Consider the following 26,700-nt stretch of genomic DNA (forward strand, 5'->3'; position numbering starts at 1 on the left):
TCAATGCACAAATGAGATCTTTACAATAAGATTTCATTTGTTAGCAGCAGTTAATGCATCAACACAAATGTACAGGGAGCTAAATACTTCACAGCACTTATTAACCTTTTGTTCATGAAAATGTCAACGTTCATGTTCACAGTGCATTTACTAATGTCAACAGATCTTAAAAATGTTTTAGTAAATGTTGAGATTCACATGATTTAAGATTAGTAAATTGTATATGTTAACTGCAGTATATTAAAGTTGTAAGGCAAAGTGTTCCCCACAAAACACATGAAGGAAGCAAACCTTTTTGTTCAAAACATGTAGGCTAACTCTTCTAAATTTTGAGAAAGTTATGCATAACTTGTGATAATGCTTCACATGTTGTCATTGTATATTGTATAATTATTGTAGTTAATAATATTCAGGATATTCAGATTCAGATTATATTTTGGTAACTGATTAGAGATTACCTGCAGAATATCTTTTTTAAATGGCAAAAGAGGGCATTTTGAGTTGTGAATGTTAATTAATAATATTGTTGTTGTTATGAAATAAAGTTATCTTAATAGCTGCTGCAGCTTCAGTAATATACATTTATGTATATCTGTAACTGTTTGTATATTGTACATTTTTACAGGAATGAAATGTGCACCCTCAGTGTTTAAAAAAAATGCATTTCCCATTTCATTCTCCCATATTCATCCTGATACTTTCATACTACAGGTTTGGCAATTGTTATCATGTCATAAAACAACACCCAAACTTTAAAGTATGCGTGTTGATGTTGGTCCATTCAGATATGGTTTATGTGGTAAAAAAAAAAAGTATTTTGGGCAAAGCTGTACAGGGTCCACAGTCGCTCAGACCAGAAAAAGCACAAGCTCAGAATAGACACCATGAGAAACAAACAAAGACTTTCTCTGAATACACTGTATTATTATAGTAAGTATAAGTGCCTACCAGTAGTGAAGCACACTCATAAGAAGACATGTGAGACTGTATTATTGCAATAAATCAGTGACGCATGGAGATGTACTGTACTGTTCCATGCATATTTATTATTAGTGAGTGGTTTAGGACTGTATGGGCTGCTGATACTTTCCTACAGCGTTTATATACAAGTATGGGGTGTTTGCAGTAGTGCTGGAATGCACAGGCTAAAGATTCTTCAGTTTCACTGCATTCTTCACACCATGTTGACTGACAGGGCCTCTGTGTGCTATTGTAAAGAGCACACTTTGCTAGATGGTGTCAGCAAACACCCTCCCCCCCTCCCCCCATTCTCAAAGCACTTGCTCTTAGGCGCCAACCAAATGGAAGAAGTCAGCCTGGAAAAAGGCTTTATAACGAATTATACTGTACTGTATATTTCAACATGACCATTATCTTTTTTCAAAATAGAGGAAATTTGAGTAGTTCCTGGCCATTTTAAAAATGTTTTAGGTTGCCAAGTCATTACTAAGTACTAAGTAGAGTTTTATAAGGTATACTGATGGAATCTTATTATATTTGTAATAAGAAGAGCCAATTTCCACTCTACGATATTCATGTATTTGTAGTATTGATGTATTTGCCTGTTTAATTTTCTGCCAGGTGAATGTCTAATCAATAAGGAAAGTAAAAACACGACTGAAAAAGCTGCACAATTTGAGATATCAGTCATGTTTGACACTGCTATGCATTTAGAACAAATTAGTTCACCCAAATATGAAAATTGTGTCATCATTTATTCACATTCATGTTGTTCCAAACACTTCAAATTAAGATATCTGTAATGAAACCTGAGAGTTTTCTGCTCCTTCATTGAAAGTCTAGGTTACCAAAACTTGAAAATGAATATACAAATTCATTTTAAGACATCTTTATGAGGTTTTTCAATTTTTTTTAAAAGTGTTAGTAACCTTTTAATGAAAAAAATTAAATAAAATAAAAAACTCTCATGTTTCATTAAAACATACAAATTTGTATTCTGAAAATTAATTAACTTAAGGCTTGGAATAACCTGAGTGTGAGTAAATAATGACAGAATTAATTTTTAAAAATTTTTATTCTATTTTTGTGTGTATGTGTGTGTGTGTGTGTGTGTGTGTGTGTGGGTGAACTATCCCTTTAAATGCAAGTAATAATAATTCAATTTGAATCATTTTGACATAAGATGCTTTCAGTGAAGACAGAACTAGATATCTGTTGTTGTTTTTTTCGGCAACATCTGTGCTTTTCAATAGACTCACTGCCGAGAGTCGTTGAAAGGTCATTTGTAAAACAGGAAAATATGTTTGTTTTGAGTTGAGGACTTCTGGATGAATTGTGCATGACTGTCTGCACTCATCATTTACTATGCTAATATGCTGGTTTTGGAAATTGTAGATCGTATAACTAGGATTTGAAATGTGTTTGTAGCATAAATTGTTTTTTTTTGTGAAGATTGGCAAAGGTAGTAAAAACAAAAATCTTTATCTCTTTGGAGATAATCTCTCAGTGCATAGTAACAATCCTGTGTTGCTTAGATAGTGCAACTGAAGTTTCAATGGTTTTCTATGTGCTGTCTCATCCATATTCACTCACATTTGAATGTGTCTGTTTGGATTGGAAAAATACAGCTTTCAGTGTCAGCAGTTTTTTCTGAACTATCTGAAGAATCAATAAGATACCCAGTGTTGCAGTGCAGGGTGGTGTAAAGCCACAGGCAAGACTTGGAGACAAGCGCAAACTCAAGAAAACCACATTACACTGATGCACTGAACTCCCAGAGGGGAGATGAATGTATTTGTCTACTTAAAAGAAAAGCTAGCATTGATTATATATAATGAATCAATTGAAATTTTCTTAAAAGGTTTGCTTTCCTTATTATAAGCAATTTATACCTAACAAAAGTAGCTTAAAATATATAAATGTATGAAAAAAAAACATATTTGATGGTACCATAGAGAATTGATCTCATTTTGTTTTTGGGTCCTAAAGCAAAGCCAGAAGCATTGGCCTGAGTAACATATTTTTTGAAAAGTGCTCATGAACATCAGCTCTCACATTTCTGTTATTATCAGAAGCGTTTAAAGGGTGTTCTCAGCGGGATGGATGTGCTGACTGTGTATTCCCCTTGGCTCTTTATGATTGTAAAGGGGCAATGCACGATCTACATTAAAGTTAATCATTCATCATTGTTTAGAAGGTCTGATTTCCTCTGAGGACGGTTCATTTTTCACATGGGAACACTAATCTGATTCGACATGATAAACATTGGAACAAAATTACCGGATATCATGAAGCTTAAAGGTATTTGGCAATCTCCATCACTGGAGTGTGTTTTAGAGTGTGTCATCACCGTAGACCATCTGGCCAGCACCTCACCCGGATATTACGTGAGTCAACTTCCAGCAATTGACGGTGTATACGTCTGCACTCCATCTCTCCACCTGCTGTTTCCAGTGTAAGAGCGAATAGGAGACTGGCAGCCCTGGAAGTGGCCCGGTCACCAGTAAAATCCCCTCTTCATTGTTGCTGAAAATGGCTTCGATATTACAGCAATAGTTTTGTGTTTTTCCGTGTATCACTTCCTATTTACAAGACTGAGGTGACAGTGTTCCTCACGTCTTGAAGGCAGACAGGTGTCGAGCTGTTTCCTCAGGCATTCCTCTCTATTGTATGGGCTGGTGATTTTTGTGTTTATTTAGGAAGTCCTCCTCAACATGTGCAGAGTGTCTGACGTGCTCTTATTGTCTGACAATGATGTGTCACATGGCATTATTTGTTTACATGGACACAACTGCAGTCGGAACATCTTTCAGGTGTTCCTAAGATAAACTGCCACTGTTTTTGACACCTTTGTCATTTCCCTGAAAGCTTCTATTTTAAAATAAGGCCGGTCTATCTTTTAGGTGTGAGACACATCTGGTTGAAGCATACAGAGAACAGAAGGTCGTCTCATTAAAAAAATAAAACATTAATGACTCAAAACATTATTGTTATCATTTAATGTCTCTCTCATTACTACTTATAATATTTGTAATAAATTAATACAGTTATTTAGAAAGGACGCCTTTTTTTTTTTTTTTTACCAAAAGTTACATTTGTAATGCTATTTCAGATTTCTGTTTCAGATGAATTCTGTCTATTCATCAAAGAATCCTCACCCCCTCAAAAAAATCACATATTCAATAATAATATTGATATTATTGTTTCAAAACTGATCATAAGAAATGTTTCTTGAGAAACAAATAAACATAAAAAGAGATGATGCAAACCCTTCAGAGGACCTCAGATGATGCTAACCCTGAAACAACATACAAAACTAACAAATATTGCTACTTTCTATGCAGTCACATAATAATTGCTGTTAATAGTGGTCATCGTCTGGTTGACTATGCCTTGTATTAATTTTTCTGAAAATTTCTGTCATATGCACTCATAAGCTACTACTAAATATTGTAGAAACTTAATTTTCTGTAAAGTTGCTTAAAAGTTGCAATGATTTTTATTGTAAAAAGAGCTATACAAATAAACTTTAATTGAATTGAATAAAAGAATGATTTCTAATCATGTGACTCTAAAGACTGAAGTAATAATTGCTGAAAATTCAGTTTTGCCATAACAGAAAGTTATGTTATGTTATATTGAATCAAAAATATATTCAAATAGCAAACTTTATTTTAAATTGTGATTACTTCTCACAGTATTACTACTGAATACTTTTTGATCAAATTAATGAAGCCTTAGTGAGCATAACAGACTTCCTCTTCTCAGGAAAAAAACACCCCCAATGTTTTGATGGTGGTGTATATGTACTTTTTATTAATAATAAGGTATAATGAAAATAGAAATGATAATATTTGAAAATAATTGATTGTGACATCACAATCATCGAAAAACACTACTTAAATTACACTTATCAGACACTTTCATAATTAAAATTATTCAGCACTCATTGTTAATGAACATGTCTACAGTGGATTCTGTTGAAAACATTAGCTTTCTTATGATGCTTTATTTACACCACTAGATGTTATTATGAGTCATATCAACTACTGCATTGAAAAAAGCATTTCTTTTTTCAGTGGACCTAATCTAATTTCATTTCATTGACTATGTTGGGGTTGAAACATTAGACCCCATGATTTTTATTGCTTGTTCAACAAACCCACAATTTTCCTAAATATCTTCTTCCACCGAATAAAGAAAGACAGAAACAACATGAAGGTGAGTAAATGAGGATGAAACTATTCCTATAACCCACATTTTCATATTCAAATAGCAAATGTGTGATCGAAACATCTGCACAGAAACCTTTATTTAATGACTAGTATTCCCACACACAGATGCCGCAGGACTGCAGCTAATATGAGGTAGGCTGCACTGCTTAATTATATTATTAGCAAATGCAAGAGTCATACACAAACATCTGCTCTTCTGGAGCAGCACTGTTTATTATTGCAGTAAAATAATATTTCTTCTCTCTGCTAATAAGTTTATTCTTCCCCAGGGTGAAATGGAAGAGTTTTAAAAGGTTTGTATGCTTTATAAATACATTTACAACCGTACACATTCTGGGTTATGATCAAAACAGTGCATGAAACATCCTGCTCAGGTATGACAAATTATTTAGAATTTATGAAATGCATGTATAGTTTAAACATATCTTTAAACATATTTTTGCCCTTAGACTCGGATTATTACATTACTGTAAATGAAGGCACACTGAAGGATAAGTTAAAATCCAACCCAATCTTGACTGTACATGAATAGTTTTTCTCCTTTGTCATATTTTTACTAAAATGTTGTTATTTCCTGTGAGGGCTTGTTGGTCCACTTTAAACCTCATGATAAAATGTTACTTTTAAGTGATGAAACCCAAAGAAATTAATTCGCTCCTGACAGGAAGTTGGTCTAATTATTCCACAAACATTTAGGTTAATTTTTATCAGTACAAAGTAAGGTTAAGGGATAGCTGTCAGGCTGAGAGCCTCAGCATATCCCGTTTAAAGTAGGACATGCCAGAGGCGAATGCAAGGTGAAATCCATCCACTGGAGTTGTGTTTATATGAACCGCTGCCAAGCAAAATTATTTATTCAAGTTTATTTTTATGTGAGGAAAGACAACTACCTAAATAGTTATTACCACTGCCTCCAGTTGTAGAACAAGGATGGGGGGGAGGAACGGGGGAGATGGCGGTCTGTCGCGGGTCGAAGGGAAAAATTTAATGCTGAAGGGAAAGGAGGGGTGTATAGGATGATGGGTTTAGAGCTGTGGAAAGTTAATATCTTAAAACAATACACAGCGCAACCGGACGATGAGAATTTGGCAGCGGCGCAACTCCTCACCGTGGCTGATCTGGCTATTAACGGAGACAAGAGCTCCAGGGCCGTTGTGCACTTGCTGATACACTGGATTTGATTTCCTCTGATACTGTCTGTTTGTTGTTCTACTCCTGTCTTATAATGGACTGGTCTGGTGCCATGTGTCCTAGAGGGCTGGTAAAGAGGACTGGTCCCAGATGGACGTACACCCTCCGGACCACCTCTGTAGAACAGAACCCAGTTTTGGCAAGGAATGTGGAGGAAGGCTTGATGTAGAAATGAGTTCACAGATAAATGCTAATCCTATTAGTTAAATCAAGAAATGAATCCAAAGTGGGTTTGTAGCTCATTAGCAGGCTGGAACTGACTGGAATTCCAAAATTGGAATGTTCTACACCTTCTCCCTCTTACATATGCATTTATGAAATTTGAACACCTTTATCATGTTTCTCCCTTCACAACTCATAAAGGATTGTGCATGTCTCTTGTCGTTATGTCAGTTGGACTTCTCAGTCACATTGCTTTGAATGTGATGTTTGATTTTCCATGACCGGTTCCCTCACATTGTGTAAACAAATAAACAGAGAAGCTCCAGGATGGCGCGAGCAGGATTGTGAGAATGGAGAGGCCTGACCTGTTTCTTAGAGACCCAATGGTTACAAATGTTTGGTTGTACAAACCCAGTCTCTCTGTGTTTGCTGAAACATACAACTTGTATCACTTTTCCTGACTCATGGTAAAAAATGTGCCAGTTTCCGAGCCAAAAAATGGATCTTAAAAGGAAAAAAGGGGAAAAAAGTGTATAAAATGCTACACCAGAAATATTATACCATGCTCATGTTGCTCTTTCTTGTAGAAGACAAAAGGAGTTATTGATCCAAGTCAAGAATGAGTAAGTAAGAAAATGCATGACTGTCTGCACCGGTTTTTGTATCTCTGTATTGTATTTATCTGCCCTCTTTGTTTCTGTCTGTCTCTGTCATTCTGGTGTTACGCTACACAGCTTTGAGCCTGCTGTTTTACACTCATTTTGAGACTCAGAAGTCTTCTCTGTTCGAGACTCATTACAAAGAAGACAGTCATCTTATCAGAGAAACAGGACATGCCCCAGGGCATAAATCATTACAAAAGCACACACTCCCCTACCCCCCTTCCGAATGTAGCACATAACTGTTCATACACTACTGCTGGTGATACTTCAGAATAAAGTCTGAAAATACACATGTAGGATCCTTTTAATTAACAGACAAAAATATATTTTGTCTGTTTGGCTGAAGTGTTTCTTTAAGAAGCTTAATGTCCCCCTTTATTAAATGTGAAATTACCTCTATTTATTTAGATTTATTTAAATTGTGTAATTGGCCAGTGAAAAAAGATCTGTTATGCTAACGCTGTGAAGACGTTTGTTTTCACTTAATGTTTGGCAAAGCACCTCTAACGGATTTTTAGAAAGGTTGTGATTGCACTTTTGGAGGGTTTATGCGATAATCAACAACACAACACATTTATCAAGCAGCCATTAGAGAGAAGTGGATTGGAGGGCTGGCATTCATCTTGCTAAATTGTTTCCAGTGAATAGAGGGCTATTTTACTAAAATGTATTTATCCTGTTCCCTCAAACCAACCCTACACCACCACTACAGAACATGAATAAATGAATAATACCAGGAGAAAACAACACACCCCTGCCTTGAAGATTCTCAAATATGTTACTAGACTTATTTTAGAGGTGCTTGCTGGGATTTAGGGATTTGAAATCCTTAAACCAGAGCTATTTAATTGTGTTCCTGGAAAGCCATGACCTGCAGAGTTCAGTTCTAACAATAGTTATCAGAATTAGCTAAGTGAGAGGTGTGTTCCATTTAACCACAAGTGCCTTGCGAAGTAGGTTTCTCAGGGTATTCTACCAACTTAAGTGAGATTTCAGTCTGAAGAGAGCGTACAATTTCAGAGTGAAGGGCACTGCACACAGCAAAAGGAATAAGGGTGCATCAATATGTCACTTAACAGGAAGTGGAGATGGAAATTTACCCACCTGCCATTACACATCACCACAATACTGCAAGATGTTTTACTAAAATAAACCAGTTGAAAAAAGCTCAGGTGTTTTTAGTTTAATTAAACCAAGGTGTGGTTTGTACACAGTTGTTTACAGGTATAAACTGTGGCAGATGTGATATTTACTTTGTGACTGAAATATGGCATCAGACCCTAGCCTCCTCTAATAGTATTATATATATATTTGTTTGATGATGTTGCAGGGTGTTCTGCATAATTGCATTAATTAATCAAGTGAAGAAAACAGATATCACATCCTCAGGGAGCAGGGAGCACTGGGTAGGTCGATAGGAAGGCTAAGGTCTTCAGCATTATTTGGTTATTACAAATAGGCATGTTTGATTAGGGTTATGCTGCATTCCATTTGTATTCTGAAGTTGGAAATTCCAAGATCCCAGTAGAAACTTTTAAATGGAACTCCCTCGCAAGTCAGAGTTCTGATTCGAAATCTTGGAGTAATCGCAACAATGGCAACTTCAGAATCCAATATGGCAGCTCAGTGCATCAACAGAAGAGAAACAAAAGTAATATATTGTTTATTAGCACTTATGTTTGTCTCAGTGGTGCAAACAGCACTATTTGTGGACATGTTACTGTGGCATTATCTGTGCAAAATACTGCTTTTTATGATTTCTTTACTGGAATATGGTCCATTTGGGTGTGATGTCATTCCCAGCTCTGACTTGAGAGGTAAATAGAATGCAGCATTAGAACTAAATACTGTGGCTCTCCAGCAACCAAACTGAATAACCCTACCTTTTATTAAGTCAGTGGCGACCAGTCCAGATTCTGGAGGGCCAGCTTGAAGCAGAGTTTGGCTCCAGCTGTAATAAACAGGTGTCTTGGATCTAAACTCTGCAGGAAAGGGGCCTTGGCTAGACTGGATACATCTGCACCATGTGTTATGGGCATGAATGGTAACTAGAATGAAGCAGCTTGTTGAGAAGAGGTGTGCTATTACTTTTCTTTATTTTCTTTGATCAGACTATAGCATTTAGCTTAGTGGACCATAAAAAGTGTGAAATACTACTATGAACCTACACTGAAGAAGGGATCCAGGCCATATCAAAAGTTAAAATATTAGAGACACCTAAGAGTGGGCCATGAGCATCAGTGCAGAAAATCCTAGAAACCAAACAGCCACACATTAGGAGTTGCATAATGCCCTGGCAACCACCCAAGACACACTAGCATTTTAAAAGCATTACTAAAAGTTGCATTAGTAAGGTAAGCACAGCTCTAGCAATTTGTTTAGATTATGTGAATACCTGGTTTTATTATTATTTTGAATAACGACTGAATGCACAGATACTAGAAGCATCTTTCTGATTAACAATCTGAGAATCTCCAACTGACTGGGCAACCTCGTTAGAGGAATCCCAGCCTAATCCTCCCGGATTTGGGGGATTTTCCCATACCAGATGAGAAGCAGATGTCTCCGTCTCTCCCTCTCTCCATATACTTCTTTATCTCGCTCCCAGTTAACTTCCCTCACTTTGTCAATTGTCAACTTGTGTTGACGTCAAAGCATGTCCCTCTCTCTTTTGGTTTCTGGCTGTCCTTTACCCTTTTTGCTTCATTCACCCCTACACATTTCCTTTCAATTCCCCCCTTCCCTGCATCTTACTGCCTCTGTCACTATCTCTGCCTCTCAGGCCCCCTCCTAAAACAAGTCCCTCAGCCTCCTCACTCCCTGGGGTACACCGAAAGAACACAAGCACCATGGGAAGGCCCAAAGTCCCCAGAAACTTTGTCACATGACCAGAGCACTCGCCTTTCTGTGGGAGGCATGCAGCACTGATGGTAAGGTGGAACTCCAAACTTCATGGACTGCATCCAACAGCTCCTGTACTTTCTCATGGAGTAACAAAAAACAAGGCAATTCGGTGAAATGGTCTGCTTTTGACAATTCCCAGTTGAATATACTCTTGCAGAGCAAAATATCTCTGTGTTTAACCCAAGTCAATTATGTTTCTGTAACTCTTGGAGGTGAATTGTGACATTCCTAAAAGAGTTTTTTATAATGTTTTGTAGGGGGATCTGGTAAGTACTGTAGTGTGTGGACTATACCTTCTAATGGTCTCTTGAACTCTCCAGTGCTTCAAATATCACCACCCTTTGAAGCACCTATTTTTCAACACTACTTCCAATTCTGTGAGGACTCTTATGGACAGTAGCTCTGTGGCTCCTTTTGTTGAGGCCTTTGGGCTAATACTCTCGATATAAACATATCTGTGGTTTTGCTCTTTCTGAGTGGTCACAGGGCTGCTGGACAAGCTGTCTGTAAACAAAGGGCTGGTAGAGGGAAGAGGAACTCCCTATGGAGTACTATAACAAATATAGTGGGAAGTTTTCTGTGTGTGTATATTTGTGTATTAAGGGATGAGATATCTGTAACAACTGGGAAGCATTATATGGATGTTTTGTGCTACTTGTGTAGTACTTTTTGCCAAAAAGAAAAAAAATGTTATCTAATGTTTTATGAAAAAAACATTATCATGACATGAACAAACAAACTGCCAAGCTTTGATTCTGTTTGCTAATGTTCTAATCCCACGACTTCACACAGTGGCAAAGATTCCATGATACAGGGCAAACATGAGGATGTTTCATTCGGACCTTGAAACCACATCACTCCCTTACAATGAGCTGGGGGACTGGGATCTTAAACCAGGAACACTTGGATGCATTGGGAAACTTCTTGGCAAAACATCTGGCTCACATCTGCGTCAGAAGGATCAAGAGAGCATGGAATTGTTCCATGGTATAAATGCCGTCAGAACAGGTTCACCTACCTTTTAGATAACACTGTTCACTGGGAATTCAAGTTTTGGGAAAGGTCATTCAGAAGGTCAGGTGCTCCTCCCTTACATACACAGTTCTCCTAACAGCAATATTGCAGTTATTTTAATAAAATGCAGTTATCTTAAGTAGAATATCATCAGATCTCTAATAATGGTTTTAGCTAAACTGCACTTTAATGAAACAGGATGCATTGGCAAAGACATTGACATCACACCAACCTACTGTAAACCCCCATTACCTGTTTTCTTACTGGCTTAGACTGTGCTACACTTTTGAACCAGTATTACTGGTACTCTCTAAAAGGCAAAGTTCCTCTGTTAATAGCAAGATTTTCAGATATGGGAAGGAAAGGCTGCATACAGTGAAAGGCCCATCAGAGGGGACCGTTCTAGTAAGCGCAGATCAGGGCACTTCCAAGGATGAGGGAAGCTCTTTAAGACAAAGTGAACTTCAGTGGCTGCCTGGACTGTGATTCAAACAAAACCATAAATTGTTCCTGCTACTTTGTAGATTTGTGCCAGGTTCAGTCATTCTCAGCTCTGTAAGGAAAATAAGTGAGTTTATTTTTATCAAATGTGTTCTCAGAAATTCTCATGTTGTAGAAAAAAAGTTTTAAAGTGAATAACTTCCGATTTAACAAATAGATAAGCTTAATTTTTTGGTAGCAAAACAACAAAGCTTTGTGTAGCAAAAATCACCACCTATCTTGACCATCAGAGGTTAAGCCAGCCATAACATATTGAAAACAGCTAATCATTTCACAATTTCAGATAAGTGGGGTACATATGTTTTATAGCAACAAGACATGCACTATTTGGCACTTAAATGTGTATGAGAATGTAAAGTGAGGAAAAGAAATAATGAAAAGAGTGTGATACCAATCTGAGAATGATAACAGTTTACGTCAAACACGAATGCTCATAGGCATCTGTGATCTTTGGGCAAGCTGCTAAAACTTTATCATACGCAATCTTCAATACAGAACAAACAAGGGCAGCATTTGTATTGGGATATTTTAGATTAGGGTAATTAGCTACAGTAGTTAGACAGGCTTGCTTGCTAAGAGTTGCATCACTATTGTTATTGAGAATAATGCCTTAAGTACTAACTTGAGTATGTAACTAACTAACTCATGAATTAAAGATATTGCAAAGCTATCTTACAGCTTTCATTCATCTGGGGGGGGGGGGGGGGGGTTAAAAAGGTATGTGTATACCGTATGTAAAGTATATACCCTATAGTGAAAAATACATATACTTACTTTGTATTTAAAATATATTAAATTCATGATAATTATACTAAAATAGATTGAAATGTATGTGCTAACTGAAAATACATTCTAAATGTAATTTTTATGCTTTCATCAAGCACAAACTTTATTTATGAAATATAAAACATTTTTTACAAATGCATTTGGTGAAGGATTAGATATATATTAATATTTAAGAAAGTACACTGGCTAGGTTCTTAATCTCCATCTACTACATGTTTGAAACTTGTTAAAAGTGATTTTCACACATCCATACCCATTAACTATCTGGACGGAACCTTTAAAGGAGGACGCTATACTACATAACTCCAATGGCATGTCCATGTTCACCCAGCCCAATCAACTAGTGTCGGTAAGGGATGAATGAAGCAACTCATCTTATGATCCTGTAGCTCTATAAAGGCCATATAATGTACCTGTGTGTATTTAGGGATTGTTTGTATTGTATGTTGTCATATCATTTTCGTAAACAAGGCTGCTTTTTGAGTTCTAACCTAAGACTATGGCACAGGAGACAATATCACATTCTGTGCATTGATATTTGTTTGTTCCTTCACCCCTTAAAAGTGTTTTAAGTCTTAAGTGATTTTAACAACGGCCTAAATTTAGGCTTCTGCATGTTTAGTGAAGGGGGCTTAATAAGTCAGTCTATCTTCACATTATACTTTCATGAGCTCTAAAAAATTCACCAACAATTGGTTTTGTAAAAATAGAAAAACCAGAAGGGAGCAAAAAAGCTTTTACAGCAATGTATATATGTATATTAATTTTAGTGTCATGTCTGGTGCTAAGAATTGGAGCGTAAAACATCCATAGAACTGTAGCACAAGCCTATACAGTAGGTGAGCCTATATATACATTTTCCTTCTCTTTCAAGATATGAACACTAAGATAACCTCTCAAAAAACTTGGGTACTTTCAATCCATAAACAGCATACGATGCAGAATTTTAATCAACATTTTAAACAATTTAATCATTTCAAAATGCTTAATGTGCCTGCACTTTCATATTAAAACTAACAAATAACAAATATTAAAAGATAAAATACGATACAAACCTTATTGATGATGCTTACTGTTTACAAGTTAGCAGATGAGCCCAACATGTTTCATATTCAACTATATGTTACTGATGGCTTTAAAGAAACACATCATCTGGGGTACTCATAATGTACTATGCTTGTCAGGGTTATTACTCATACAACCTATAATACCGAAACTTAGATACTTAGATACACTTAGATATTAAGATATTTAAGATATTTTCAATGAAATCCAAGAGCTTTCCGACCCTGCATAAACAGCAAGGTACCTTTCACGTTCAAGGCCCAGAAAGTTAGTAATAGCATTGTTAAAATAGTCCATGTGACATAGTGATTCAAATGTAATTTTATGAAGCCACGAGAATACTTTTTGTGTGCAAAGAAAACAAAAATGATGACTTTGTTCAACAATTCTTCTCTTCTGTTTCAGCCTCTGCTGCCATTAACGGGATTAACCCAACACATACTGATGTAACATGGACTATTTTAATGATGTCTTACTACCTTTCTGGGCCTTGAACGTGTCAGTTACATTGCTGTCTATGCAGGGTCGGAAAGCTCTCAGATTTCATAAAAAACATCTCCATTTGTGTTCTGAAGATGAAAACGGTCTTACAGATTTGGAACAGCATGAGGGTGAGTAATTAATGACAGAATTTTAATTTTTTTGGTGAACTATCCCTTTCATATACTGTACCACATGGTCATGCCGTTAATATCATTTAGTCAGGGAAAAAGCACATTTATTAGTGCTCACAGGCACTGTATCATCAATCATCGATATGCAGTCATATCACCCTCTGTTTTACTTCGACACCTGCAACCTTAATTAACCAAGGTATTGTTACTCATGTAGTTTTAACCAAGCTCTAGAGTAATAGAGCAAATCAGCAGAGCATGTCACACCTGGCATGCACAGGGCTTCAACTGAACCACAGCTTAACATCTCTGGAAGCACTGAATGTTGTTGATGTGGGTGCGAAGATGATGTATGTACTGAGGAGATGAGCTGGTCATAACACCACAACTACAAAGATGAATGTTCCCAGGGTTAGAACCCATACAACATGTGCCCTTCCCCCACAATATCTCATCTCATTTTCTCTTGTCATGCACATTTACGGTGCTAGGACCTCACTGTGTCGTGACTGCCTGCATTTCCAGTGTAGAGATAACCCAATAAGCCCCAACAGGCTCACAATCCCCCTCCATGGCCCTCAAATCCAACTAAGCCATCTCAAGACATTAGTAGTGACAAATGGGACTGCCGTTGAAGTGCTGGCTGCAAGCTTGGAACTGCTCTTCCTTTGCTGTTATCTTTGTGTGATAAACAGTCGGGAGCCGGAGAGTGTGCAGGCACTCAAGGAAATGCCTCCTTAACAAGAACACAGATGTTTGTACATTGTCGCTCTCCCTTTAGTCTCTCCCCCACTGAACCAGCTGCTTTTGCTATCCTCTGTCTCTTTACATCTATTACTCTTCCTGTGCTGTCATTTTATACACTACTCAATTCCACATTAAATTCTTTCTTGTTTCTCGCTCTTTATCCTTACAAAGAATTAGAGTTATAAGGAGCGGCAATTACATTCTTGCAATCATTAGCTTGATTCTCCCAGCCTAAGGCTAAATTGTGCCCGTGTGGCGTGCGTCAGCTGATACAGGAAATCGACTGCATGAGAAGAATAAAGTAGTTGCAGAAGACATGCAAACACGTGCAAACACATGAGAAATATGATGTTGGTTTGGCTTGTTGAACAGACAAATCAGCAGATGTACAATGAACAGCTGGAAAATGTCTTGAACTGTTGCCATGGGAAATTCAATTATATAGAATGAGAAATGTCAAAAACATTGCTCAAGGGAGTTTAGCATTGCATATGTGACATTGATAACATTTGTTTTGTTATGAAAAAGCTGCTTATTCCATGAAATGCCTATAAAAAAAAATCAAATCTTGCAAAAATATAAAGATCGCAAATTCAGTGACATATTCAGCATAAAACAAGTGCCTCTATTACAGTGGTTCTCAACTAGAGGGCCCACCAGGGGGCCTCTTTCAAAGGGACTAAATTAGTTTTTACAATTAGTTAAATTAATTTAAACTAACATAATCCCAGATGCAATATTAAAACAATATATATTTTTTTTTTATAAATCTCAATATCTGAGATGAGGTCTAAATATAAGCGTGTGAAATGAAAAGAAAAATGTTCACTTGTTTTGACTGTTGAAGTTTTGTTTGCATGCAAACTTATTTCTGGCAAAGCAAAGCAGAAATCAATCCAGACAGTTTATGGAAACTTCAAACAGCTCTTTTCATCTAAAAGAGGTCAAGAACCTCAGGACCAGAAGATGATGACACTTCTTACTCTTATGAATACTTTAGATCTATTTGGATCTTAAAGCCATGTTTACACCGCAGTCATCAAAGAATTTCAATTAGGGTTTATGTCTTACTTGTGTCTTCACTTGTGTGGGTTAATTAGTTTTTAACTCTACTGGAGTCCAGAAAAACTGTACCTTAGACCATGTTCAAGTGGACTCAACTCAAGTGGATGGCTTCAGACATCAACCAAACAAACCAAACTCTGACGTCAAACACACTCAAGTTCATACCAAAAGTGCACACTAAAAGAGGCATCCACCAGAACTCAAGCAGCTTGCTAACAAGTAACAACAATTTGAATGAAAGCTGACATGGTCATTTTTGTCTTAGAAGACAACGTTCCTTCAATTTGAATGCTTTACCTTTTCATTACTGGAATAGAGGAAACAGAGGCGCGCTTGGAAGTGTCAGGGCAGATGCGGCTATTCACAAGACACATTTTTCAAAACGCTCATCCAAACCAGATGTTTGCTCATCATAAACAAGACAAGGGCAGAGAAGAATGAACAAAATGCTCTATCCTTGTAACACATCACTATCAGTTCATTCATTTTAAAGGTTTACCAGACATTGCAGCTTTCTTTTCCTGCAAAGAAATCATGTGACCATCTTGTACTTGCTCCGAGAATGGATTTGTCTATAATAGTCACTTATACTAATTCATTGTCACTATACTTAAGAGACTGGCTAAGATGAATTACAACCAAATACATATCAATTTAAGTCACTCACTTTATATATTGTGGTTAACTATATAATTAAAATGATAATTTATCTTGTTGTAAGTATGCTTTTTTTCTGGAAAACTTGATTTGGTACATGCAAAATGATTTTTTTTTTGCAGTGTGGATTTTTTTCCAGATGCACGTTGGATGTTTCTTTTCATTCAAGCTGCATTCTTTACACTTTTCTCACACACAAGTTTAAATTATGGTAGTAAAAGTTTGCGAACTGATTTACACACAGAATTTCCCCATTAAATCAAGGCACAACTGTTGGAGAGTTTTAGGTTCATCTGTAGTGTATGTCTGAACGTGATCTGGAAAAAATGTGATAATCAAATCTCAGACTTTAAAAAGCTGACAAATTGCCAACTCGTGAGAAACAAATCAATTCATTCTCCATAACATGCTTCTGGCAACCTGCTGAGCATCCTTGGATTTAAACACATATGGGTTGGAGGCATCCAGTCTGTTAAGATCAAACAAAATCTTTTCTCTCAGTGGAACTGTAACTTTAGCTGCATATTTTAGTCAAAATTCCACATCCTTATAAAATGTAATAATTGTCTTTTTCCCTAAATAACTTAATGTCCTATATGACCATTACAGCAGAAAACTGCACAAAGTGTTCAATTCTAAAAATAAAATAAAATAATGGTTTGTTGTTCCAACAATTAATTTTAAATGAGCTTTTAATGACTCAGATTTAAGGTGTGGTTTTCAACTGATGGGTAGTGATCCAAAAATGGGTTTCTGTTTTATTATTATATACTGTACAGTAGGTCAGATGCCAACATAGATAGGCTGATTGAACTGCCTCACCCTTAAAAACCATGTACTAACCTACTCAAAGTACATAAGACCCACATTCAATTTGGGTCCAACTGCAAAAAGGAAAAACATGGCTTGTGTCAACCACATGATTTAGAGTATTTGGTGAATTATTGATAGCAGAGACCATAAAACTATTGAAATTCAAGACATGTTTAGAAAATAAATATGTGAATAATTTAGAATATCATTGGGCATTTGTATTTTACAGTGATCAAATTCAACATTTGATTTTAGGCAGCACAGTCTGGGTCTTGAAGAAAAACAGTTAAGAACCACTGGTTTAGGTGGGTTTACACTCAACCAACCTCATGTTCCTGCATCCATCTGTTCATACAGTATGAAGCCGGTGAGCTTCAGTGATGTGAGCTCCCCTGGTGCTCCCGTTTCCCCAAACAGCTGAAGAAAAACTCTGGTGAAGGACTTTCCCAACCTAACGGCTGGTTTTTATGGAGCCCCAGGGTTTAGGCTTTGGCTGATGACTGTAGCAGGCTACCAGGTGGCGATGAGCCGTGAAGACGGGTAATGGAGTTACATAACTGTCCTGTGGGCTCGAAGAAGTGGCAGAAAAGACATCTGTGTCTACAGTACAGTACATGTAACGAAATTGATATTATAATGCAGTGGCGAGATTATATTAAAGGCAAAGCAATTTGTCAGCTGCAACAATTTACCTCAATATAAAACTTGAGGTATCAAACTGGATTTAGCAGGAAAGCCAAAGAAAGCCGAAGGTTCTGTAGTTTATCTTTAAACAAAGTATCAGGACATACTAAAAAATACATGATACATTGCCACATGACGGATGGTCACTTATTTAATCTTCCTGTTGTTTAGCTATTAGAAACTACCTCTGTCATCATAGGTCTATGTATTATTGAAGCCCTCTTCTGAGAAAACCCTGTTTGATAGATTCATTGTAAATAGAATAATTTGTAATTCGACTAATGTTTACAACAGAACATATAGTGCATTCTTTTAAAGTTATTTACATTTTCAGTAAGGATAAAACATTTCTTGCTGAGCTCAATACGCTCCAAACCTCTCCAAAAAAGCTTTTAGCTGAATCGCTGCTAAAAGAGACAAATGTTTTGTAGCTTAAAGCATCATTCTGGGTTAAAATGTCAGGGACCCCAATCTACACAACCTTTTGAAGGAATTGTGATCGCCTGAAAGATGCTGCTCTTGAAAAAATATCTCTAAAAGTTAGAATACATAATATGTCGAATAATTAATGTCTAATCAGGAATGGATATATGAGAATGCATTTGCATCTGTAATACAGCTACTGTGCACTTCAGAAAGTTATGCTTTGAAGCTCTTTATAAAAGCAAACCAATCCCAAAGAGACATAACAAGTACTAATTATGCAATCCTAATTAGGAAATTCAACATTTGTTGCTTCATTTATGATCTTCAGTCGGCATCAGGCTGAATTTAAATTTACATTTATTTGTTTCTGTGGGTTTGATAAATATCATTCCAGGCTTGGGAGTGGGAAATCAGTGTTGTTTCAGGACCAGCACTACTTCATGCTGTTGATACCCACTGGAGGGCAGCAAAGTAATGCTTATGGCACATTTGCTCAGTTTTGTTTGTGCATAATACCAAGGTCTCAGTCGTTATCTTATCCTGCACCAGATATGTTTCTAGATGTTTCTACAATGACAATGAGATGAGAGTCAAAAGAGACACTTTATCCATCTGAAACAATCGGCAGGTTTCTCTGTTAGTCGATGTTACTTTAGAAAAATTATTGATTTATTTCACATTACTTTATCTCATATTTCTTCAAATTGATTTAGGTCTTTTTTTTTTTTTTTTGCACTGTTGATTTATTGCCCCCAGTAAAAAGTCTAATGACTCCCATGTGCTTTACTCCAGCAAGATTTTACTATCTTAAGGATTTTGGACAAAACATTATTTACCAGGCTTCTAAATAACCGAGGAGATCTACAACCCGAATTCCGGAAAAGTTGGGACGTTTTTTAAATTTTAATAGAATGAAAACTAAAGGAATTTCATATCACATGAGCCAATATTTGATTCACAATAGAACATAGATAATGTAGCAAATGTTTAAACTGAGAAAGTTTACAATTTTATCCACTTAATTAGCTCATTTAAAATTTAATGCCTGCTACAGGTCTCAAAAAAGTTGGCACGGGGGCAACAAATGGCTAAAAAAGCAAGCAGTTTTGAAAAGATTCAGCTGGGAGAACATCTAGTGATTAATTAAGTTAATTGATATCAGGTCTGTAACATGATTAGCTATAAAAGCTTTGTCTTAGAGAAGCAGAGTCTCTCAGAAGTAAAGATGGGCAGAGGCTCTCCAATCTGTGAAAGACTGCGTAAAAAAATCGTGGAAAACTTTAAAAACAATGTTCCTCAACGTCAAATTGCAAAGGCTTTGCAAATCTCATCATCTACAGTGCATAACATCAGCAAAAGATTCAGAGAAACTGGAGAAATCTCTTTGCGTAAGGGACAAGGCCGGAGACCTTTATTGGATGCCCGTGGTCTTCGGGCTCTCAGACGACACTGCATCACTCATCGGCATGATTGTGTCAATGACATTACTAAATGGGCCCAGGAATACTTTCAGAAACCACTGTCGGTAAACACAATCCGCCGTGCCATCAGCAGATGCCAACTAAAGCTCTATCATGCAAAAAGGAAGCCATATGTGAACATGGTCCAGAAGCGCCGTCGTGTCCTGTGGGCCAAGGCTCATTTAAAATGGACTATTTCAAAGTGGAATAGTGTTTTATGGTCAGACGAGTCCAAATTTGACATTCTTGTTGGAAATCACGGACGCCGTGTCCTCCGGGCTAAAGAGGAGGGAGACCTTCCAGCATGTTATCAGCGTTCAGTTCAAAAGCCAGCATCTCTGATGGTATGGGGGTGCATAAGTGCATACGGTATGGGCAGCTTGCATGTTTTGGAAGGCTCTGTGAATGCTGAAAGGTATATAAAGGTTTTAGAGCAACATATGCTTCCCTCCAAACAACGTCTATTTCAGGCAAGGCCTTGTTTATTTCAGCAGGACAATGCAAAACCACATACTGCAGCTATAACAACAGCATGGCTTCGTCGTAGAAGAGTCCGGGTGCTAACCTGGCCTGCCTGCAGTCCAGATCTTTCACCTATAGAGAACATTTGGCGCATCATTAAACGAAAAATACGTCAAAGACGACCACGAACTCTTCAGCAGCTGGAGATCTATATAAGGCAAGAATGGGACCAAATTCCAACAGCAAAACTCCAGCAACTCATAGCCTCAATGCCCAGACGTCTTCAAACTGTTTTGAAAAGAAAAGGAGATGCTACACCATGGTAAACATGCCCCGTCCCAACTATTTTGAGACCTGTAGCAGAAATCAAAATTGAAATGAGCTCATTTTGTGCATAAAATTGTAAACTTTCTCAGTTTAAACATTTGCTATGTTATCTATGTTCTATTGTGAATAAAATATTGGCTCATGTGATTTGAAAGTCTTTTAGTTTTCATTTTATTAAAATTTAAAAAACGTCCCAACCTTTCCGGAATTCGGGTTGTATGCTAGTTCATGTTCAGTAGAATGTTCAGGGACAGTTATTACATAATTTTGCATGAACTCTCATTATGAAGCACAGAAACACAAGGCGTCTTATGAACTGGCCTACACTGCATGCATATTGTGACTATGAAAACAAACCTCTCAGAACTAAGCGCTCAGAAATACTGAATTACACTATTAATTAAAGGTACACAAAAGATCATCATTGGAAATATGTTATACATAAAGAAATTACAGTATTTAAAACAAAAATGTCATATAATGCACTTTCATAAGAGGAAGACTGTAGTCATCTGAGTAGCCTAATAAAAAAATAAAAGAATAAAAGATATGCTGTGGTTGCTGCCACATTAAGATCAAATGACCAGCTGAATACTACTCTCTTTATCTCTGCAACAATATAGTTATGCTCAGTACTGAGGCGATACTGCTAAGAAATGAACTGAGAAATTAAAATTCCCTTGATCTTTTGACAAATAAGAGTTCATTGCACTATAAAAACATCCTGTATGTTTCAGAATTCAAAACTTTCTCATTAATCTAAAAACATCTTATATAGAAGCCAGTCTGCCAAACCATAGACATGTCGAGATGATCTATAAGTGGATGTTATACGCAAGCTGCCTGCCATATTGAAAATGTCATTGCCGGTCCGTGAACACGCAATCTGCACTGCGACTGTAGTTATATGCATATATGAGTATCTATATTTTCAGTAGAAAGAAACACGAAGATGAAGCCGTTAGCTATAGTCTAAAAACCTGTAATAATAAGTCAATGCATATTAAAAACAGAAACCAATTGACCAATAATCTGAATATTTATATGTTATGTAGATTGATTTCTCCTCTCTAAACTATTTCTCGAGTGCATTCTCTCATCAAACTTGGATTAAAGTTCAAAACCTGACTTGAAATAACTAATCAGTCAGGGATAAAGCGGTTCCATTAATGACAAATTCAATTCACACAATCTCACTAATTTGTGAACGCTTATTTTTAAGCAGACCTTAAAGCCAGACTTTGTGTTTTCCTCAGTGCATAACTGATATGTCACAGGCAGTGTTGGGGAGTAACTAGTTACATGTAACGGCGTTACGTAATTTAATTACAAAATTATTGTAACTGTAATTAGTTACAGTTACTACGAAAAAATGAGTAATTAAATTACAGTTACTTATGAAATTTTTAACGATTACAAAGGGGATTACATTTGAATGTTTACACGCATCCACATACAGATTTAACTGATTTATTTCCCAAATTGCACTGACTATTCTGAGACATACCGCCCTAATAATTTCCGGGATGCGGAAATACAGTCTGGTTCGTAGAATCCAGTCATAAAAACAAAATGCCTAACGCGGACGGAATATGCCACATTTTGGATGACTAAATCAAAAGTAGGTCAGTACACTTGAATCAAAACATGACATGGACTAGTGTCTGTGAATATTAAGCCCCAAAAATGCAATATATGACTTGCACATTCTGCGTGTCTGTGGAAATCAGGCGCGGACTGGACACCGGGAGAACCGGGACAGTTCCCGGAGTCCTGGCAGCCGATTTTGCCCCACTATTTAATATCATTATTGTATAATTGCCTGCCGAATGTTCTAATGCGATCATTTGCGAATCCGCCATTTGATAATTGAATCTCTAATAAGTCATGAATTGTTAGTCATGACTCGCGCGCTCTCCGCGCCTCCGCCAAACGGTTTGGATCAGACTCAGAGTAATCAATGCGAGAGAGAGAGAGCAGAGCAGAACTCCTGTTCAGGGTTTCAGGTCAGTTTCATCTGTAAAGATGCTTTTTCGTCTTTGTTTTTTTTTATTTATTTAATCAAGCAGCAGCAGCAGGTTGCTCATCAGTCATCACTCAAAATACTATATAAAGGACATCATTATTATCTGTTGAAATGTTACAGTAGTAATTTAGCTGAAAAAAAATCAGATTTTTTTATAGGTTTAGGGGGAGCTACGACAGACAACAAAACAACCCTTACGAAAATTAACATTTTAATATTTATATATAAATCCAGAGAAAATGGTTACTATTGTTTAACTGTGATAACCAAAAATTTAAAATTATTTTACAAATGCATTTATTTAAAAATAAATACAAATCAATTTGCAAAAAAAAAAAAAAAAAAAAAAAAAAATTAAACAAGGTTATTTTACTTTTATATAGGCTAATAAAATCATGGTTAATTTTTGTAAGGGAAAAATATGACTCGTGTACAGTATTAGGATTTTTCTATAAAGATATTGTAGTATTGTAGAGTATTGTATTGTAAAGTATAGTTTTGTTCAATCTTGAGTATTAAAGTCATGAGAGAGATGGATAACAGGGCAAAATAAAGAGACTGAAGAGAAAAATAGAAGTGAAGGTGCAGTTCAGGAGAGAACTTTTAATTATTTTGCATGTCCCCAAATTAAAGATTTAAAATAGATAAAAATCGTTAGAAAAACGATTATAGACAAAATAGATAAAATAAAAAATAGTTTGGTCCATGAATTTGTTTGTATGAGTTTGAATTTTCCAGTCTGAATTTTTTTCCATGGATTTTTTCCATGGTTTTTATTTCCAAAGACATGGTTTCATTTACTACACATAGGCCTACTGAAGCTCGCAGTGTTTTCAACCCCTGCCGCCTCAATATAGGAGTACACGAGCACATAAACACAATTTCTAGAACTGCTCTGTGTCACTTCATGTGCATTTTACTTATTTTGAGAAAACTATCATCATATACAAAGAGACAGCAAAAACACCAATGTTTAGGAGTTTATTACACATAATACGTCACATGCTTATTAGATAACTGTATTTAAGTTGATGTATATGCTTTTATTTATTATTCTTTAATTTTCACAAATTTAGAAAAGTAATCAAAAAGTACTCAAAAGTAATTAGTTACATTACTTTAATAAAGTAATTGAAAAAGTTACACTACTATTACATTTTAAACAGGGTAACTTGTAATCTGTAACCTATTACATTTCCAAAGTAACCTTCCCAACACTGGTCACAGGTATATTCTTCATCTGTAAATGTTAGAAAGTCATGCAAACATATCCATTTTGCTGTCAGGAGAGGGCAAGGCACACAAGACAAAAAAGAGAACATGCTAAACAGACTGAGTGCAATCAAGCACAATATTTCTGAGTAAAATGTACATTTTGCTAAAAAAAAAAATTGGGGGGGGACATTAAATGTGTCTTTCGTAGAATTTTAAACCTACATATAAAGTGTATTTTTATGATAGCAGTAACTGTAATGGACATATTAATTATTTTAATTTTTAATTCAGTGATTTTAATTTGACCCTAAATCAGGCTAAATGAAATAAGCCTGGCTTATTTGGTAAACTTGTTGTATGAAAAAGGCCTTGAGGGATTAAAAGTGATCCTATTTTCTTCATTGCATCATATTGCTTCGAATTGCATTGTGTTGAATCGAATCGAAATCGGATCGCACTACATCGTAAACAGGGGCAATTGCACAGTGAAAAAGCACAGTGCAACACAAAAAATTATTGTTCTCTCACTGACACTTTTACCCTTCTTTGCTCCTCCATCTTACACTCTGTGACCTGGAATTCAACTCAAGTCCAATAACATGAAGGTCACATCAATCCTTGAAATGCACTGTAAGAAAACAAAGAAAGAGGAGAGAGAAGGCTTTCAGAGGAAAAACATGATGTGAGTGTGCACTACAAAGTTAAGTGTATATGAAAAGGCAAATCCACAAGATCAATCTTAAATTGTAATTCCAGCGAGGCATGACAGAAATCAATAATCGACATACCATCAATCATCATCAATTATGGCCTGATCTTTCCATGAAGGACAAGAGTAAAGGTCAAAAAGTGGCAATTTCATAACAGGCCATGCTTTTGGGACTGATTAATCTGCACACATCCATTCCTCACTACTCCCAGAATGCCTGCTTTGGCAAGCAGGGAGGGAAGGAGGCCGGCCAATGACAAATGAGTTAAATTATCCCCGTCGTGAATTAGAGAGGCGCTGTGTGTAGCGCTGAGACATGCATTGCTTGTGGGAAGAAGCGATCAATAAGGGAGGCAGCGAGATGGGTTTGTGAATAGTGCATCATTTTCCACGGAAAACAGGGTCAAGTCTTACTGAAGCATGGCAGTGTTTAATTGCATACATGAGCATAGAGCAAAATATATAAAAAATGAACATTATATATGTGATTAAAAACAAAAACAAAAAAAAACCCTGAAAAGCCATAGAAGGGTATAAGAGAAAACCTTATACAGAAAACCTGACATGGGGAGATAAGCAAATGAGACAGGAGGATACAAATCTATTGATCTAATTGTTAGGGACAAAGCCAGGAGAATACAGGGTTCTAAATTAGATTAACCAATTCCTTTATCAAGTCAAGAAGGCGTATTGATTAGCATTAACAGTCTCAGGACTGGTGAAAATAAAATGCAGGAAAAGCAATGAATACAAAACCCCTGTGTGTGCTATGGGCTCAATGCAAGCTTTTCATTATCCTTTAGATTTTAGTGTCAGCGCTGGCTTGATGTATTATACGATAAGTTGGGTAAAAATTGGACAGATGTCACCACTGAAAGCTGAGTAGGTTGTTTTGAGAACATATACAAGCAATCTTGTTCATATTTACTTTGCAATTGCAGTTAATGTCCTTCTTCTAATTGTGCAGGGGACAAATGGACAGCCGGGAAACAGTGAACATGCATAATTTTGCAAGCAGATGGAGATCACATCTGATCACTGCTCTCTGTGACATGGACCAGGGAAGAAGTAGCTACACAGCGTATTTGTTGCTGACTCAGCGGGTTCTGATTTATAGACAATATGAGCCCTGTGAAACATGAAGGTTTCATTAACCCTGTAAAGTCTGTTTTATGAAAAAAATATATATCTATAAAAAAAAGTGTGCAATAAAATGTGCTTTATTTCATATAATTTGATACATCAGGTTTTATGGATATCGGTTATCATTCTATATCTCCCAATAGTATGTCTAAAATGATATTTTAATGCTTTGTTTTATGGTCAAAGCTCAGTTTTTTTGAGGGGGGGGGGGCAAGATATGTACAGTAATATGATGCAATACAACGATGATTGAGAATATACAGTACGTTCCTCAAAAGTCTCCTCAAAAGTCTCGTATTTGATATCCTTACATTTTATTATTATCAAAAAACTGATGTCTAGATAATCAAGTAAAGTTCTTTCAGTTAAGTAAATTTGCTTCCAAGTCTTTTAAAATCTGAATGTTTTTCTTTCATGAACGTGAAAAAAAGTGAAAGTGACGTGACATTCAGCCAAGTATGGTGACCCATACTCAGAATTCGTGCTCTGCATTTAACCCATCCGAAATGCACACACACACAGAGCAGTGAACACACACACACACACTGTGAGCACACACCCGGAGCAGTGGGCAGCCATTTATGCTGCGGCGCCCGGGGAGCAGTTTGGGGTTCGATGCCTTCCTCAAGGCCACCTCAGTCGTGGTATTGAAGGTGGAGAGAGCACTGTACATGCACTCCCCCCACCCACAATTCCTGCCGGCCTGAGACTCGAACTCACGTCCGAGTTCGACTCAAGTCCGGCTCTCACCACCATTAGGCCACGACTTCCACAAAATAACATATTTTAAAGAATGCGGGTAATCAAGCAGTTCCCATTGACTTACATTAGATTTTTTCCTTGCTATATAGAAGGCAATGGAGACCGTCAGC

At 36.6% G+C, this 26,700-nt stretch overlaps 1 long non-coding RNA gene across 1 annotated transcript in view; it reads right to left on the reverse strand.

The window, feature by feature from the left end:
- The window catches only part of LOC132112992 (uncharacterized), a 190,407-nt gene that overhangs the window by 32,882 nt on the left and 130,825 nt on the right, over window positions 1–26,700 (reverse strand). The gene's annotated exons all lie outside the window — the stretch shown is intronic.

This window comes from Carassius carassius, chromosome 32 (genome assembly GCF_963082965.1).
Source record: "Carassius carassius chromosome 32, fCarCar2.1, whole genome shotgun sequence".
Taxonomy (NCBI): Eukaryota; Metazoa; Chordata; class Actinopteri; order Cypriniformes; family Cyprinidae; genus Carassius; species Carassius carassius.